General features: G+C 42.5%; 1 protein-coding gene across 2 annotated transcripts in view; it reads left to right on the forward strand.

Annotated features, from left to right (window-relative positions):
* Positions 1–565: 565 nt before the first annotated feature.
* The window catches only part of gpr153 (G protein-coupled receptor 153), a 108,636-nt gene continuing 90,757 nt past the window's right edge, over positions 566–18,444 (forward strand). For both annotated transcript variants that reach the window (XM_072245119.1, XM_072245120.1), the window contains exon 1: positions 566–997. The gene's annotated coding sequence lies outside the window, so the exon portion shown is untranslated. The remainder of the gene's footprint in view (positions 998–18,444) is intronic.

Consider the following 18,444-nt stretch of genomic DNA (forward strand, 5'->3'; position numbering starts at 1 on the left):
CTTCACTACAAACATTCTTCATTACTTTTGCTTTCTTTTTGTACTACTTAATATATTTGCACATGCATTTCTGATTGTAATTTATAGTATTTTAATGTATTGCACCGTACTGCTACCACAAACACACTCAAAAAAAATCACGACCTATGTTAGTGATAATAAACCTCATTTTAATTCTGAAAATTTCCCTGTGGTACTCCGTTGGAGATTCTGACAACTCCCTGGAACAAAGGTTTCATCTGTGCCCTGTGTCTAGCAATCCTCAATGGAGGAAACATTTTCTTCATGCCTTCCCTCCCAAGCTGGAGCTAAATCCCGCAACAGTTTGCGAATCACCGTATATGGTTCACGGAGACTTGGCTGGTAGCGGGTGCAGGGAATCGTGATGAATGCATCCTGTGTCAAATGTCGGAATGCTCTCGAGAAAGATTTGGGCATGGACGAATTGCACAGTATGAGGGAAAACGCCGTACCCTCTCTCTCTCTCTCTCTTTCTCTCTCTCAATCAATCTCCCTCTGTGAACGCGCGCGCGCGCTCAGCGGGCTTCCTGGGCATGCGCTTCGCAGAACTTAGGGGAAAAGAACTCCCCCCAGCGTAGGCTTGATCCTCATCCTGCACCCTCACCGCCCCTGATCGCGAGTCCACCCCTCACCGATGACTCCAATCGACTCTGGGTCTGCAAATGTTCAGTCCTTTCACCGTCAGTGCCGAGGAGACAACAGTTGCCGGGAGAGCGGGAGAGCGGGGCTCAGATTTCAGGGCTGCTCCCGGTGCTTTCGTTTGTCGGCTGGTGTGTGAGTGGAATGAATGGAGCGGGTGCCCAGTGCTGATTTCAACCGGGGAATCGCCGCTCTGGGAGCTGGGTGAATGTCCGTGTTTGCCCCTGCCTGTGCAACGAAAAATACTGGATCTGACATTTGCGAGCCGGATGAGAGAAGACGAAATTGATGCTGAGTGGTCGTGTTGGTGCCCCTCGGCTGACACAAGTCTCTCGAGGTAAATCATTTCTTTAAAATATCCAAGATTCTCTCCTGCTCCGGTTGCAGTGTCCAAATCGCCGTGCAGAACTATTTATTTCACTTCAGGGAATATCTCAATGACCAAGTTCCCGAAATGAAATGAAATATTACAGCGGCTACCGTTTTTTCTATTTTCAGATTCCTCTTCCAAGATTTTTATCTTGGAACAAGCGCTGGTTCTCCAAAAATAAATCCAAGGGAAAGTTGATTCGATGTAATAAATGATATGACTAAAATTGATGTTAATGTGTACAAGATCATAAGATTGCAAATAGACTATGCATTATATATAGACAACGTATATGCATATCTTTGGAAATATGAAGTTACATTTTAGCGGAATAAATTGGGATTGTTGAATACTTACAGTATTTAAATACATGGACTGTACACTGAAAAGGGTTTCTTTAGTTTTTGCTATTATTATTTTACACGATCTTTCTTCGATGCCGCCTTAAATATGTGAAAGAGTCACCCTTCGAAAACTGCGTACAATTATCTGGTCCTGTCCCTTCCACTGCTTCCTCAGGCGCGTTCCCGTGCGCGTAGATGCGGGTTGACCTGGCGGACGCGACCCTGGATGTGTCCCCACTCACTCCCACCCACCATCCCTTTCTCTCACCCACCCCCCCCCCTCCATTCATTCCTTTGTGTTTTGATGTTGAGATGGGTGTTCGCGTTTTTTAAAATTCTGCCTGCTCGTACCAGTGGCCAAGCACGCGTCCGGTTTGGTTTACCCACACCTCAACCCTTGCGTCCCTTCGTCTTGCGTTATGGCCCTTCCTTCAGCTGCAGTAGGAGCTGGAGATAGTAGTTCCGGCCCCTCTCCCCACCTCCCCTCAATATCTCACTGGCAGGTTGCATTTGTTGCAATTTGCAACACATGAGCTAAGTGAAAATTGCAGAAAAGGAGAACAGAGAAGTCCAGAAACCACCGAAATTGTGTACCTTGTTGGTCGGTCGCTGACGTATTTTTCTTACTCAGAATTCTGTTGCTAAATGTTAATGTCTGCTCTCCAATCTGCTCTGAGTTGTCGACCTTCCACTATATCTCATTTGGAGCTGTGTATCTCCCACCACTCTAGGGGCCAAGTTTAATATTCCCTCATGATATTGTGTCTGAAGATAGTACCTGACTCTTCACTCAGACTTTATTTGAATTCCACCTTGGGACGATTCCCTGCCAGCCTATACTCTAGTCTTTCCTCCAACCCAAAATGGCAGCTGGACCCCAGAACTCCACTTAGCACAGTAGATCAATGCATCTGGATTCCCAAAGCCACATCCTTTCCTGCACTAAGTTCTGCTCACACATCACTCAGAGAGTGCTGCCCATCATTTCAGTACCACAATGAGTTTATGAACCATGTCAATGTGTGCCAGTCCCTGACTGGAGTATTACGGATGGAGGATTGGACAACAAACAGAGCACAGTCAGGATAAGTCCAAATAGATTATATTCAGACAAAATCTTGGTAAGGAGCAGGAAAAAGGCACAGGGATCATTTCTGAATGGTCAACAATGTACACGGTTAATAACGACAATGAAGGTACCAAGAGCACTGTAACTATGTTTGCGAATGATACAAGGACAGAAAATAAGCAAAGATTAGCTTAGATTTATTATTTGTCACATGTTCATTGAAACATTGAAACAGATAGTGAAATGTATCATTTATGTCAATGACCAACCCAATCCGAAGATGTGCTGGGGGCAGCCCCCAATAGTCGCCATTCTTCTGGTGCCAACAACCAGAGCACTCGGAGGAAACACACATGGTTAAGGGGAGAACGTATACACTCCTGAGAGACAATGGCAGGAATTAAATCACAAATAGTGGCACTGTAAAGTATTACACTAACCACTATATTACTGTGCCACCTAACGTAACGCAGGAATTAGAAGAGTTAGGGAGGTGACCACTGGAAGAATCACAACCTAATTTCAGGCATAGAATTCCACAGACCAGCAGCATGCTCTGTAGAATAAGTGTTTGCAAGGGATATTGAAAGGTCAAGCAAGTGTCCACAAATTTCACAGATGGAGTTTAGTGTGGGCAAATTTCTACTATTGTGGAGAGAATAGAAAAGCAGCATATTCTTCAAACAAAGAAAGAAATGCAGCTGTTTTGAGGGATCTGTATAAAACCCAGCAAGTTAACCTGCAGCTGCAGCAAATGTTCAGGAAGGCATTTTGTTGTAAGGGGAATGAAGAGCTGGGAATTCTCCTACAGCTGTGCAGGGTGTGACTGAGACTGCACCTGGGGCACTGCAGACAGGTTTGTTCTCCTTATTTAATATACTTGTATTGGGCAGCAGTTCCAGCAAAGTTCACTAGGTTAATTCCTTATGTGAAGGGAGGTGTGTGCAGCTTTGGCTTATAGGCACAGGAGTTTAGGGAGTTTATTGAAATATGTAAGATAATGAGGAGGTTTGACAAGATCAAAGCCAAGAAAATGTTTCCCTTTCTAAGGGAATATACAGCTGGCAGGAACAGCGGCTCTTCTCATTGTTGCCATCGGATAGGAGGTTCAAGAGCCTGAAAACATTCAATCAACGTTTTAGGAACAGCTTCTTCTCATCCAATGAACACAATCTCACTATTTTTGCTCTCTTTTGGCATTACTCATTACACACACACACACACATATATATACACCCGTTTGGGCCCCCTGACCATGTGAGTGTGGTGTGGATGGTCGTATGAGCAGTTGGTGCATATCACAAGTCCTGGATATGCAATACTGACACCAAGCAGGCAATCTCTGAAGAGTATTGATAATTGCTGGGGTCCCCATCTTGTAAAGACACTGTCCAGAAGAAGGCAATGGCAAACCACTTCTGTAGAAAAAATTGCCAAGAATAATCTTGGTCATGGGACTACAAAGCCATGCTGTTGTAGCCCGTGCAGAATGTGGTCTGGCATTGTCCTGCTGAAATAAGCATGGACGTCCTGGGAAGAGACGTCACCTTGATGGCAACATATGTCTCTCTAAAATCCTAATATACGCCTCAGAGTCAATGGTACCTTCACATACATGCAACTCGCCCATGCCATGGGTGATGCACCCCCATACCATCACAGATGCTGGTTTTGCACCTTTTGCTGATAACAATCTGGACGGTCGTTTTCATCTTTGGCATGGAGAACTCGATGCCCGTTTTTTCCAAAAACTAGATGAAATGTGGACTCATCTGACCACAGCACATGGTTCCACAGTCTTTCAGTCTTACCAGGCCACCTAAGTAGGCATTTAAGGAACAATGTGGCCCAAAGACTGGGTTTACCTAATGGCCAGACCAGTGAAGGCAGCAGATTCCCTCCCTCTGAAAAGCGGTGAGTCTGTGGAATTCATTAATAGTGAAGCAGATGAATTTTTACAACAATGAGGTCATTACTTTGTCATCAGTAATTAATACAACGTATTTTTAATCTAATTTTTTTATAATTAAGTAAATTTAAATTTGTTCGCTCATTTCTCTGGACTTGAATCCTCAGTAAAATAACCTCTACACCACTGTTCCCTAGTCTAGATTACGATGAATTAATAGCTCTGAATGCATCAGACTTTAAAATTAATAACTCCCAGGGCACAAGGCATTGGGTTAATACTTAGACTAATGTCCCTTTTACTTTGTTCAGACATTGGCAGAAGTCACCATCTCCAATGAACAGAGAACAAATTCCTCCATCTGCAGTTGGCATTGAGGTTGATAACGTACAAAAGGTTTCTGTGCTTGATTGGTGATAAAATATCCCAGATTTCCTTCTTTATTTCAAAAGTGCACTCAGTGGTCACTTTATTAGGTACACCTGTACACCTGCTCAGTAATGCAAATATCTAATCAGCCAATCATGTGGCAGCAACTCAATGCATAAAAGCATGCAGACATGGTCACCATTAAGCTGGATGCCAACCGCCGTAAAACAAGATACAGACAGAAGAAGTTCAGTTTTATGAGAAGTATTTCTGGATGCGACTAGGGAGCAGGGCGGGAAACTATGTACTTAATATATCTAGCTATGATTAGATCAGTTATTGATTATGGTTGTATTGCTTATGGTTCCGTTGCTAAGACAGTGCTTGGAAAACGAGACACTGCGCAGTCCAAAGCACTTAGACTCTGTTGTGGAGCTTTTAGAACAACATCAGTCCTGGCATTATGTGTGGAGATGGGAGAAGTGCCTCTACATTTAAGATGAATTCAGTCCTGCAGTATTGGGCAAAACTAAATGGCTTCAATCACAGTTGTCCACCAAAGTGTCTTTTGCAGGGGAAGTCAGAGCGACAAGTAAAGTTAAAAGATATCCATTTTTAGATTAGTTAATAACTGGGCTGTGAAATTGAAACTGTCTGAGGAAGACATAGTTGACCAAATTTGCTTGCCACCCGCCCCTTTTTAGCTCTTGCTAGAACCAGAAGTAGACCTATTCCTCCTTTTCCAGCTTCAAGGAAGCAGAGCAAATTCATCAGCGTTGATCACAAATGAATATTTAAATAATAAATGGGGATCTTATCTGAAGATTTTTACTGATGGCTCAGTGGACTCAGAGAGCAGTAGGGCAGGATTTGGGATGTATGTGTCTCAACTTGGAGTTAAGATTGGTCACCAGGTTTCAGATGGTGTTTCTGTCTTTGCAACAGAATTATTAGCAATCCTCTGGGCCTTATGGTGGATAGAAGACTCTCGACCATGTAGGGTTATCATCTGTTTGGATTCTGCTGCTGCCTTAGAGGCTATAAAAGGGAATAAATCGAAAGCTCGTCCTGACATAGTTATTGAGATTCTCTTAGTGTTGTTTAGAGTAGGGAAGATGGGTTATGCAGTCAGATTTTCATGGATACCTGGGCATGCTGGGGTGGAGGGAAATGAAGTTGTGGATGGCATTGCAAAGTCTTCCTTACAGAGCAGGCAAGTAGAAATTAGAGTTCCCCTAGGCAGAGCAGAATTGAGAAGTAGGATTAAAAAAAAGTATAGAGAAGAAGTGGCAAGAGGATTGGAAAAATGAATTAAAGGGCAGGCATTATTTTTCTAGTCACTCACTAATTAGAAAAGTCTCAGACTGTTACCTTTTAAGTCGTAGAGATATGGTGAAATTAACAAGACTTAGGTTGGGGCGTTGTGGGCTAAACTATTATTTAAAGATAATAGGAAAACATCCTACTGGATTATCTGACTTAATTCCACATCCCATTCCCATTCTGACATGTCTATCCACGGCCTCCTCTACTGTAAGGATGAAGCCACACTCAGGTTGGAGGAACAGCACCTTATATTCCGTCTGGGTAGCCTCCAACCTGATGGCATGAACATTGACTTCTCTAACTTCCGCTAATGCCCCACCTCCCCCTCGTACCCCATCCTTTATTTATATACACACATTCTTTCTCTCACTCTCCTTTTTCTCCCTCTGTCCCTCTGACTATACCCCTTACCCATCCTCTGGGTTCCACCCCCTCCCCCTTTTCCTTCTCCCTGGCCCTCCTGTCCCATGATCCTCTCAGATCCCTTTTGCCAATCACCTGTCCAGCTCTTGGCTCCATCCCTCCCCCTCCTGTCTTCTCCTATCATTTTGGATCTCCCCCTCACCCTCCCACTTTTAAATCTCTCACTAGCTCTTTCTTCAGTTAGTCCTGACGAAGGGTCTCAGCCTGAAACGTCGACTGTACCTCTTCCTAGAGATGCTGCCTGGCCTGCTGCATTCACCAGCAACTTTGATGTGTGTTGCTTGAATTTCCAGCATCTGCACAATTCCTCGTGTTATGTGACTGTAGTAGTCCAGAAACCGTCCAGCATGTGTTGCTGAGCTGTAACCGATACAAAATTGAAAGAAGCATGTTGTTCTAGATGCTCTCTGGCTTAAATGTATTTTGGTTTTCTATTAAATCTTTGTTTGGCCATCAAGAGAACCAACATCTGATTGAAGAGTTTATTATTCAATTTATACGTGAGAATAGGTTGTATTCAAGAATTTGAGTTCCTTGAAGTGCTATAATTAATTATTCATCCTGTGGAGGGCAGTAATACGCCTAGATGTGTCTAAACTGGGAGAAGAAGAAGAAGAAGAAGAAGAAGAAGAAGAAGAAGAAGAAGAAGAAGAAGAAGAAGAAGAAGAAGAAGAAGAAGAAGAAGAAGAAGAAGAAGAAGAAGAAGAAGAAGAAGAAGAAGAAGAAGAAGAAGAAGAATAATAATAATAATAATAATAATAATAATAATAATAGTTGTTGTTGTTGTTCAGTTGTTCTGACCAAACATAAGAATTGGGAAGAAATGTGATCTAAGTGACACTAGCTATGGAATGAATGTTGGTGCCAGATAGGGTGCCATCCCATCTGGCACTATTGGGCGCCATGGTAACGTAGTAGCTTGGAGCTTAATTCTGGCACAGCTCTGTAAGGAGTCCCTGTACACCCTCCCCATGGAACATGTGGGTTTTCCTCCCACAGTCCAATGATGTATGGGTAGGTTAATTGATCGTTGTAAATTGTCCCGTGATTAGATTAGGGTTAAATATTGGTTGCTGGGGGTTGTTGACACGGCGCAGCTTGAAGGGATGGAAAGACCTACTCTGTGCTGTATAAATGGGGTGGGGTTCGAGTATCTCAGAAACTGCTGATCTCCTGAGATTTTCACACACAGCAGTCTCTAGGGTTTATGGAGAATGATGAGACAACAAAAAAAAACCATCCAGTGAGCGACAGTTCTGTGGGTGAAAACACCTTGATAATGTGAGAGGTCAGAGGAGAATAACCAGCCTGGTTCAAGCTGACAAGAAGGTGACAGTAACTTAAATAAACATGTATTACAACAGTGGTGTGCCGAAGAGCATCACTGAATGCACGTGTTGAACTTTGAAGTGGATGGGCTGCAGCAGCAGAAGACCACGGTCATGCACTCAGTGGCCACTTTATTTGGTATATTTCATTCGTAATACATATGTTTAACACATGTAGGACATCCTGGGTCTTCAACATCCCTGAAGATCCATTCTAGGCCCAGCATATTGATACAATTACAAAGAAGGCACACCAGCAGCTATATTTCATTAGGGGTTTTAAGGAGATTTGTTATGTCACCAAAGGTTCTCAGAGAGAGCATTTGAACTGGTTGCATCAGTGTCTGATATTGAGGGGTCACCGTACAGGGTTGTAAAAAGCTGCAGTGGGTTGTAAACTCAGTCAGCCCCATCCTGGGGACTAGCCTCCCCCAGTTTGTGAGGATATCTTCAAAAGGTGATGCCTCAAAAAGTGGTATCCATCACCCAGGACGTGCTCTATTGTCATTCTCCTTCTTGTACCACTTCTCTTTCTGTACCATCAGAGAGGTAGTACAGGAGCCTGAAGACATTCAATCTTAGGTTTTAGGGTCATCTTCTTCATCTCCACTAACAAACTTCAGAACGGACAATGAACCAACCCATGAACACAATCTCATTATTTAATGTCTGTAGACCATTTGTGTTTCCTCCTTAAACAATGCATCTATGGACAAGCTGAGAGGCTATTACTCCTCGCCTAGCCCAGGGACCGGAGGAGAGGGATGGGCCAGTGTACAGCTCGCGAGGTTTACTCATCTCTGCGCTGAACTGAAGCTATGGTCCAAAACTACCAGGCTCCTGGACCAGCTGCAGTGATGACTGGCTTCGTGGCTGTGAATGCACTTTTGTGAACTTCATTTCAGAATGTTATTTGCTTGCTTTTATGGTTGGTATGATTTGTTCTTTTTTGCACGTTAGGTGTTTGATGGCCTTTTAAAAAATGGATTCTATTGGGTTTCTTTGTTTTGTGGCTGCCTGTAAGCTGACAAACCTCAAGGTTGTGTATGGTATGCATACTTTGAAAATAACCGCTCTTTGAAATGTACTTTGGTGTTCAATGACATCAGAATCCTCGATAGTGGTTGTTCTCCACAGATCAGTTGGGCGTAAACTTCCTGGCCACTGCAGGGCTATGCAGCCTACTGTCATCTCAGGGGTGCTTATTATTGGCCAGAAAGAACTACAGTCTACAAATCAGTGAATTCGAATGAATCGAGGACAGTGGAAGCAGACAGACTAGTTGCCTTTTTTCTTGCCATGAGGGAGGAGATGGAGGCTGCCATTTTATGAAGAGACTGTGTTCTCCATTTTGTGAGTCAGTTGCCTGGCTTGATCATTGTTTTAAAGTAAACGCAATGAGGCCTCAGGTAATCAGCTGAACTAGAGATCGTTTCCAAATAAGAAGCTATTTGTGAACGGAAATGTTCTTTGGTTGGATATAACATGCAGGTTTGTGAATGTTGGGGTCTGTGTTTGGTCTGTGTGATTCAAGCTGGTTGCTGATTGAGAACAAAGAGCCATAAATTACCAATTGTCACTTGCTGGGAAGGGGGCAATAAATGGATGCTGGCCTGGAGCAGAGCCAATAAAAAGGTGTTAAAGGTCAGGTACATGACCTACAGCCAATTGCGCTGGAATGCAATATCCTCTGCATCTTCTCTAAAGTTCCCACATCCTGTAATAGGGCAACCAAAGCTGAATGCAGTGCTCCAAGTGTGGTCTAACCAAAATTTCATAGAGATGCAATGTGACCTTATGGGTCTTGAACTCAATCCCATGAGCAATGAAGGCAAGCACACCATACGCCTTCTTACCACTCTGTCAATGTGGACCCCAAGATCCCTCTGCTTTTCCACACTACTAAGAATCCTGCAAGGAAGTGTTTAGATCTATGGCTTTGAGTAGGAAGATGGAATGGCTTCTGTTAATTGATACCCCATAATGGATTAGCTTACAGTTCGTGAGATGTCATGCCCTATCTAATTAAGATCTCTGTGAGGAAGGATGATTCAGTGGAACCTTGACCTGAGGCAAAAGAAAAAGAGAAAGCGAAATATCACTGGCAGAACCTTTGCATGGTATCAGCATGTGATGGCCCATAAAGCATAGGTTGTGATGTGTCACTGTGTGAACAGATTTAATTCAATATGAAACTCACCAGCTAGGAAACACCAGCTTGGTTTCGCATATAAACCTTTCGATAGGTTACATCAGTCATTGTCATTGACATAATACCAGGTTTTCCCTGCAGAGCACAGAATACAATATATTGAACAGAATATTTTTTGATTAAAAGGATGCTACGTAAACAGAAAAGGATTTCCAGTGAGGTGATCTTTCTAGGGCAGAGTACAAACCGCAAAGGACAATTTCTTGGAAATTATTAAATAAAGGTCCAGAGAGCACTCTTTTGAACTAGCCAGTAAAAGGCACCCCATAAATTATTAAGTGTACTTTGTACCCATACTGTGATTCTGTGTAATAGTTCAGGGATTCCACCCAGTATCTATACAAACGTCAGACAGTTTATATAGAGGCATGAGAAGGACAAAGTACAGGCTATCTTGGACAATTTATGTAAAGTCATAGTGTGGAATCAGGAAGTTACCTGGATAATTAACCTAAGGTCATGGTGCAAATACAGAGAGAGATGATGGGTTGCCAGGGTGGAGATACGTCTCTACCAAAGGAGGTGTAAGGTGCTCCTTTCTTCTGCTAGCTTGTAGGTCATCCTTGGGCAAGGTGTAACACCTGTTTAGCCCCTGATCAGGGTGGATGGTTGTATGAGCAGCTGGTGCACATCACAAGTCCTGGTGATGCGACCACTGATGCCAGGCAGGCAATCTCTGAAGTGTATTGATAATGGTTGGGGTGACCTGTCATCTAAAGACACTGCCCAGAAGAAGGCAATGGCAAACCACTTCTGTAGGAAAATTTGCAACAAACAGTCATAGTCATGAGGCCATGATCACCTATGTCATATGACACAGCACATAATGATCATGATGACAGAGGGAGATGCATTGAATGTTAGGCATCTGACCCCAAGACCCTGTGCGGAGGTTTGCGAGAACTGCTGAGAGGATTACCAGGCTCTCTCTTCCACCCATCTGAAATATATGTCAGGAACGCTGTGTACGTAGGCCTTAGCATTGTCAAGGAACCTTCCAATCCATCCAATAATCTCTTTACTTCCCTACCATCAGATAGGAGGTACCATAGCGTTAGGACAAGAACTGCTACGATGAGAAACAGCTTCTTCTCCCGGTTTATGAGACTACTGAACACCCTGCCACCACCCAGGTCTCATCACGTATGAAGCGCCAGTAGCATTATACTGTTTACTTTTTTACTTTTGTTGTAAATGCACCTATGCTAAATGTCAATCTTCTGGAATATATTTTATTCGTTGTTAATTTATATATTGTAATATTACTTTTATGTGTTGTGTGTGAGCTAGATGTACAGTGTTGTGCATCCTGGTCTAGAGGAACATTGTTTCATTTGGCGGTATATACAGTACAAAAGTCTTAGATACACACACATACACACACACACACACACACACACACACACACACACACACACACACACACACACACACACACTCTCTCTCTCCCTGCTCCCCTCCCACTCTCAGTCCACAATAGAGACTCATATCAGAATCAGAATCAGGTTTATCATCACTCACATATGTCATGAAATCTGTTGTTTTTTTTGTGGCAGCAGTACAGTGCAATACATAAAATAACTACAGTACTGTGCAAAAGTCTTAGGCTCCCTAACTATATACAATATACATTTGTGTATAAGACTCTTGCACATTACTGAATATATATGCTTGAATAACAATAAACTTGAACTTGACTAGACTAATATAGATTGTATATTGTGTCCTCCCTACATCTATACTGTGATTCTGTATAAATTATTCAATATATCTCTCTCTGCGCCTTCAGAATCTATATGATAAGTCCAAATAAATGGTCCAGGGTACCTCTCTTTCTATATGATTCTATGTAAAATATCCAAGGTACTACATTCTGTTTTCATAAATAAATTGTTGGTGGTATCTTCCCTCTATCATCATGTCAATTCTAAATACATTCTCCAGTCCCAGTTCAGAGTACTCCCTCTATATATTTATACCATAACTCTATATACATTGTTCTGTGCACTGCTCTCTATAACTGTCAAAGCTTTTGGCTCTCAGAACTGTACAAGAGAAAATCTGCAGATGCTGGACATCCAAGCAACACACACAAAGTGCTGGAGGAACTCAGCAGGCTACACAGCATCTATGGTAAAGAGTACAGTTGATGTTTCGGGCCGAGACCCTTTGTCAGGATAAGACATGCATCGTAGTTAAGTATTTTTAGTGAAAGCTCTTCAACTCTTCAGATTTCTGGAACTACATTAAATTACATAAGATTACACACTGCAAGATCTAAGTCCACGTCCTGGTGGTGGTAAATCTTTAGGAACTTTGAATTTGTTTTTTTAAATTGCGGTTTTTTTAATTTTTAGAATCTAAAATTGCAGCAAATTTCTGTAAAACTTTCTTTAAAATTTTCACCAGAATATGAACATTTTCTGACATTTAAATAATATAACAAATATAACTTCAGTTGTCCTGCCCACTTCATTCTTGAACACAGAAATTAATGTTGGCCATCAAGACAGGATTTTATACAGTTACCTCATTTTTCCTTAATTGTGATCTAGGAGGGTACTTGAATGGAAACTTGTAGTGATTAGTTTCGTAGTGACTTTGTAGGACTTGGCAATGTTTTACAGATAAGGCATAGCAAGAGTAATACATGCAGTGTACACGTCTTATTCTGGCTTAAGTCATTTGTTTTCTAATTCATACCAGTGTTTCTTGTAGCTTAGCGATGGGATTTTATCCATGAAATTAATGTAGGACTATTATCATTTAAATATTATTAATTGTAACCATAGTCTGTAAGACTTTGTATTATACAGTAACATTCTACAGAAGATCACACACATGTCACAGTCATATAGAACATAGAATGTTACAACACAGTACAGGCCCTTCAGCCCAAGATGTTGTGCCGACCTTTTAACCTACTCTAAGATCAATCTAACCCTTCCTCCTACATAACTCTCCACTTTTCTATCATCCATGTGCCTTTCTAAGAATTTCTTAAATGTCCGTAATGTATCTGTTTCTACTATGCACCTTTGTGGCCTCATACAGACTGTGACCATTTAAAACTACTATGAAAAAAAGCATGCTTCTGGGCTACTCTGCTGAGGTTATGGGGCACTGTTCACTTAATACTATTGTATTCCCAAAATGTGTTTATTGAGGTTTATTGATGTTACAGACTCCAGAAAATTCATTTGATTGTTAAAGCTCACAGGGGTGTGATTGCTATCAATCTCTTGAACCATAAAAGAGCTCTTTGCAAATGGTGAGCTGTGATTTGCCCATCCTGCTCTAAGAAACTCGTCTCAGGTACCCCTCTCTCTCTTTATTTAGAGATACAGCACAATAGCAGGCCGTTCCGGAAAACTGGAGCACCTGCGGGAAACCTACGCGGTCACAAGGAGAACGTACAAACTCCTTATAGACAGCAGCGGAATTGGACACGCATCACTGACACTGCAAGAGAGTTACGTTAACTGCTAAACTACCATGCTCTGTAGCATGAGTCCATAAATCATTTAATGTACCCTGTAATAGAGATAATCAGGATCTCTCCTTTCGGCTTATTCTTCACAAGCATCGATCTTATACCGAGTAGCTCAGCTGAAGTTAGCATAGAAATGAGGATACAATTATCCTTAACACCGAACTCCAATAGTCCTTGGTTGGCTCTGGGGGTGTGTTTCTGGCTTTTTCCAGTTTAGTAACTGATGGAACTATAAATTAACTAATTGATCTGTGAGTGCCGAGAGATTTTGCCAGGGTGAGTGCAGCCAGGCGTGACTGATTTGAGTGGCTGGGGAAAACATCGCAGTGATGTGGGAGCTCTCAGTTAACTTCCAGTATAGTCTCTTCCTTGCTTTATGTTGGATATTCCAAATCACTCAATGCACCCCTCACTTTGTACTCAGTGACCCCTTTACTGGGTATCTCCTCCACCTAATGAAGTGGCCAGTGAGTGTATGTTCATGGTCTTCTGCTGCTGAAGACCATACACTTTAAGGTCCAATGTGTGGTGCTTTCAGAGAAGGTCCTTTGCACTACATTGTTGTAACTCATGGTTGTTTGACTTACTGTCGCCTTCTTATGAACTTGAACTAGCCTGGCCATTCTCCTCTGACTTCTTTCGTTAACAAGGCATTAACCTCTTGACCACGTCTGCATGCTTTTATGCTTTGATTTGATGCCACATGATTGGCTGATTAGATTTGTGCATTAACATGCAGCCGTGCTGGTGTACGTAATAAAGTGGCCACTGAGTGTATGTTATGCTTTGGAATGTACTTTTTAAAGGTATCCCTTATTCTGTGAGTTAAATCTGAAACACGAGGAAGATAATATTTTGGAGTTTTCTGTACTTGAAGGAAGACCGCAGCAATATCGTCTCCTATGACAAATAGGAAAGGGAATAGAAAAAGTGAGGTTAAACAAAGGATGGTGTAATAATATTAGGCCTAATTTCCGGATTCTTCCTCAAAGAGTGGATTATATATTCAGAGAGCTGTGAAGAGACAACCCGCAGGGATTGTGTAAGAAGTAATTAGAATCAGAGAGCAATTCTACGTGGAAAACAGGCAGACATTCCCCAAACAACAGGAATTCTGCAGATGCTAGAAATTCAAGCAACACACATCAAAGTTACTGGTGAACGCAGCAGGCCAGGCAGCATCTGTACGAAGAGGTGCAGTCGACGTTTCAGGCCGAGACCCTTTGTCAGGACTAACTGAAGGAAGAGTGAGTAAGGGATTTGAAAGTTGGAGGGGGAGGGGGGGATCCAAAATGATAGGAGAAGACAGGAGGGGGAGGGATAGAGCCAAGAGCTGGACAAGTATCCCTCTCGTATCCCCTTTTTGCCTATCACCTGTCCAGCTCTTGGCTCCATCCCTCCCCCTCCTGTCTTCTCCTATCATTTTGGATCTCCCCCTCCCCCTCCAACTTTCAAATCCCTTACTCACTCTTCCTTCAGTTAGTCCTGACGAAGAGTCTCGGCCTGAAACGTCGACTGCACCTCTTCCTAACAGATGCTGCCTGGCCTGCTGCGTTCACCAGCAACTTTGATGTGTGTTGCTAGACATTCCCCAAGCTGACTACCTGAGCCAGTCCAAAATGACTGCATTTGGACCATCTTCCTTTAAACTTTTTCTGTCCGTAATTCTAATACAAGTCTCTTTTAATTGAAAGATGCCTTTAGCTGGATGAATTTAAAAACTGATAAGGGTATCTCCACCATTATAATTGTGTACTTTGTGAACAGATAACTGCTTTCGTAGGCAGTTCTGTCTTTAACTAGAAGCCGTACCTTGACTTCTGGGGAATGTTAGATCTGGAGCCGAGGTGTCAGCTGCTTTTATTTAGATAGCAGTGGATTCAAGCTATGAATGGTTTACTTAGATGGCTTTCAGTTAAGCTGTGCATTCTGGGTAAGGGTCCCTGCCATTGCTCTGTCTCCTACACTTGTCATAATTACAAGTATTGGCTGTACAGGCTTTATTTACATGAGATATTGTGTTAAAAATTGCAATCCCCTTTAAGAAAGAGTTCTTAAAGTGTGATTCAATTTCTGTTAAACAAAACTTCTCGGTGATGAAGAATACTTTGGAGCATTTACAAAAAAAATTGTATTTAATGAAATCTAGCTATCTACTACTTGTTACACCATCGGTGTTTAGGGCAAAAATGAAGGTCTTCCATCTCTGGCAGTGTTCAGGGCTTCCTCCATTGTATCAGTAGCTCGGCTTTCTCCACTGTCAGCCATGCAAGTTCTGGATAGAGCCTCAGGAATACCATCACACTCAGAAGTAGAAGGATTCTTCAATGCTGTTTCCATAACAATTTTGTTTTACCAGTCAGGGTTTGTTAGCCCTGAGCTGAACCCCTGAACCTAGAGGACCAGTGGACCGCACTTAATCTGACCTCTACCCTTTGACCTGTTTGGCATGGGTGACCCTACCAAGAGCCAAGCCATAAAGCCCTGACTTTAGCCAACATAGTTCTCTGGGTCATGGAGGCACGCAAGCCTCCACAACCTGCGACAAGGTTATGGTCCTCTTGGAGGGTTTAATGAAATGTGTCCCTTAAAATCACTTCAGAAATAAATGAAAAAAATATTTAAAGAGGATATCTGGTAATTCATGCTCATCTTGACTTGGTTCACATCCTCTCTGTCCTGCATATTTCATTGTAGAAAAGGATCAGTGGGTCAAAATGTAAAGGGGGACCTTGGTTTGCCACCATGTGGAATATTGATTCATGTGTACAGTTATTCACCTGAAAAGTCATTAAAATCACAGGGAATATCAAATTCAGATTCATTTCTCACATATGCATTGAAACAAACAGTGAAATGTGTCATTTGTGTTAACACCCAACACACCCAAAGGTGAACAGGGGCCAGCCCACTGGTATTGTCACATATTCCGGAGTCAACATAGCACGTACACACACACACTCACACACATCTAGTCCTTGTCCCCAGACTCTCAGTTTTGCCGATATTAGGCCTCTAACGGTTGGGCCTCTATCTCCAGACTGGCTGACTTTGGTCCTTTACCTCCGTATTCACTGAGCTCTGGGCTTTGATCTTTGTCTTTACCCTCTGGACTTCATCAACCTCTGCACATCATCCCTAAGACTCACCAATCTCAAGTTTGACCTTCGGGCCTTGACCCCAGGACTCACTGACCACAGCTTTGACCTTCAGGCCTCAACCTGAGGACTTGCTGATCAAAGATTTGTCCTTGGGGTCTCGACGCTAGGACTCACCAGTCACAGGTTTGACCTTCAGACCTCAACCACAGGACTTGCTAGTCACAAGTTTGACCTTCGGGGTTTGACCCCAGGGCTCGCCAATCACGATTTGACCTTTGGGCCTTGACCCAGGATTTGCGGATCATGGGTTTGACATTCAGACTTCAACGTCTAGAAAATCAGACGAGGAGAGGAACAGAATGAAGGCCTTGTCTCAAAGACAGGGTCAGAATCAGTTCTTTCATTGATATCTCAGTCCATATAAAGTGTTGCCCTTGTTTCTGAATCAACACCTGCAGATGTTAAATGGTTAAAAGGAAGACAACATTTATAAGCACAAGAGCATCTACAGATGCTGAAGGTTCAGAATAATGCACAAAATGCTAAAGGAACTCAGTAGGTCAGGCAGCATCTATAGAAAGGAATAAAGGCTCAAATTTCTGACCAAGGCCTTTTATCAGGACTGGAAAGGAAGGGGGATGTAGCCAGAATAGGCAGGTGTGGGGAGGGGGAGGAGTACAAGCATGAAGCTGACAGGTGAGAGGGAAGGTAAGTGGGTGGGAGGGGGGGGAAGAAGTGAGAAGCTGGGAGGCGATAGGTGGGAAAGGTAAGGTGCTGAAAAATCTGATAGGAGAGCAGAGGGACCACGGGAGAAAGACAAGGAGGATATTTATAAACCATTTTTCATGACCTAATAAAGCCCCAAAGTGCTTTATAACTAATGAAGTACTTCATAAAGTCAGAGGAGAATAGGAACTGAGGATTAGTATTAAATTTAACTAATTAATATAATACCAAATTATTAATTTAGCATTATAGTTTAAGAGGCAGCCTTTATCCCATTAAGAGGGATGGTGCCAGAGGTGACAGTGAGGTGGTGGGGCTCCATCAATGTATTGGTAAGAAAATGACCAAAGCCTTCATTGAACTATACCAAAGCAGAAAGAAGGTTACACAACTGTACCATTGAGTAATTGAAGTAATGTTCACCCAGCCTGATGCCCTCCTGCACTCCAGAGTCCAGTCTTAGTAATATTTTATGTGCCCTCTGCTGGTATCTGCACACCTGCAATGATGACAAAGGTATTAAAAATGACCGATGTTGGACTAGAAGTATCAGATTTGTGTGTAGGATACAACAGTCAGCAGTGGTGGGGTCCAGTGGAGTATTATGAGTAGCTTTGGGTAAGTGATGTGCTATCATTGGAGAAGGTTCAAATAAGGTTCATGAAAATGATTCCAGGAATGAAAGGGTTAATGTATCACCAGCATTTGATGGTTCTGGGCCTGTACCCATTGGAGTTTAGAAGAATGAGGGAGAACCTTAATGAAACCTATTGAATATTGAAAAGCCTAGTAAGAGTGTATGTGGAGAGGATGTTTCCTATCATGGGGGAGTGTAGGACCAGAGGGCAGAATACAAGGGCATTCCTTTAGAACGGAGGTGAGGAGGAGTTTCTTTAGCCAGAGAGTGGTGAATCTGTGAGGGCCAAGTAATTGGGTATATTCAAAGTGGAGCTTGATAGGTTCTTGATTAGGATGTCAAAGGTTAGAGGGAGAAGGCAGGAGAATGGGGTTGAGAAGGATAATAAATCAGCCATGATAGAATGGCAAATCATAAATACAAGAGATTCTGCAGATGCTGAAGATTCAAAACAACACACAGAAAATGCTGGAGGAA

Source organism: Mobula birostris, chromosome 27, assembly GCF_030028105.1.
Source record: "Mobula birostris isolate sMobBir1 chromosome 27, sMobBir1.hap1, whole genome shotgun sequence".
Taxonomy (NCBI): domain Eukaryota; kingdom Metazoa; phylum Chordata; class Chondrichthyes; order Myliobatiformes; family Myliobatidae; genus Mobula; species Mobula birostris.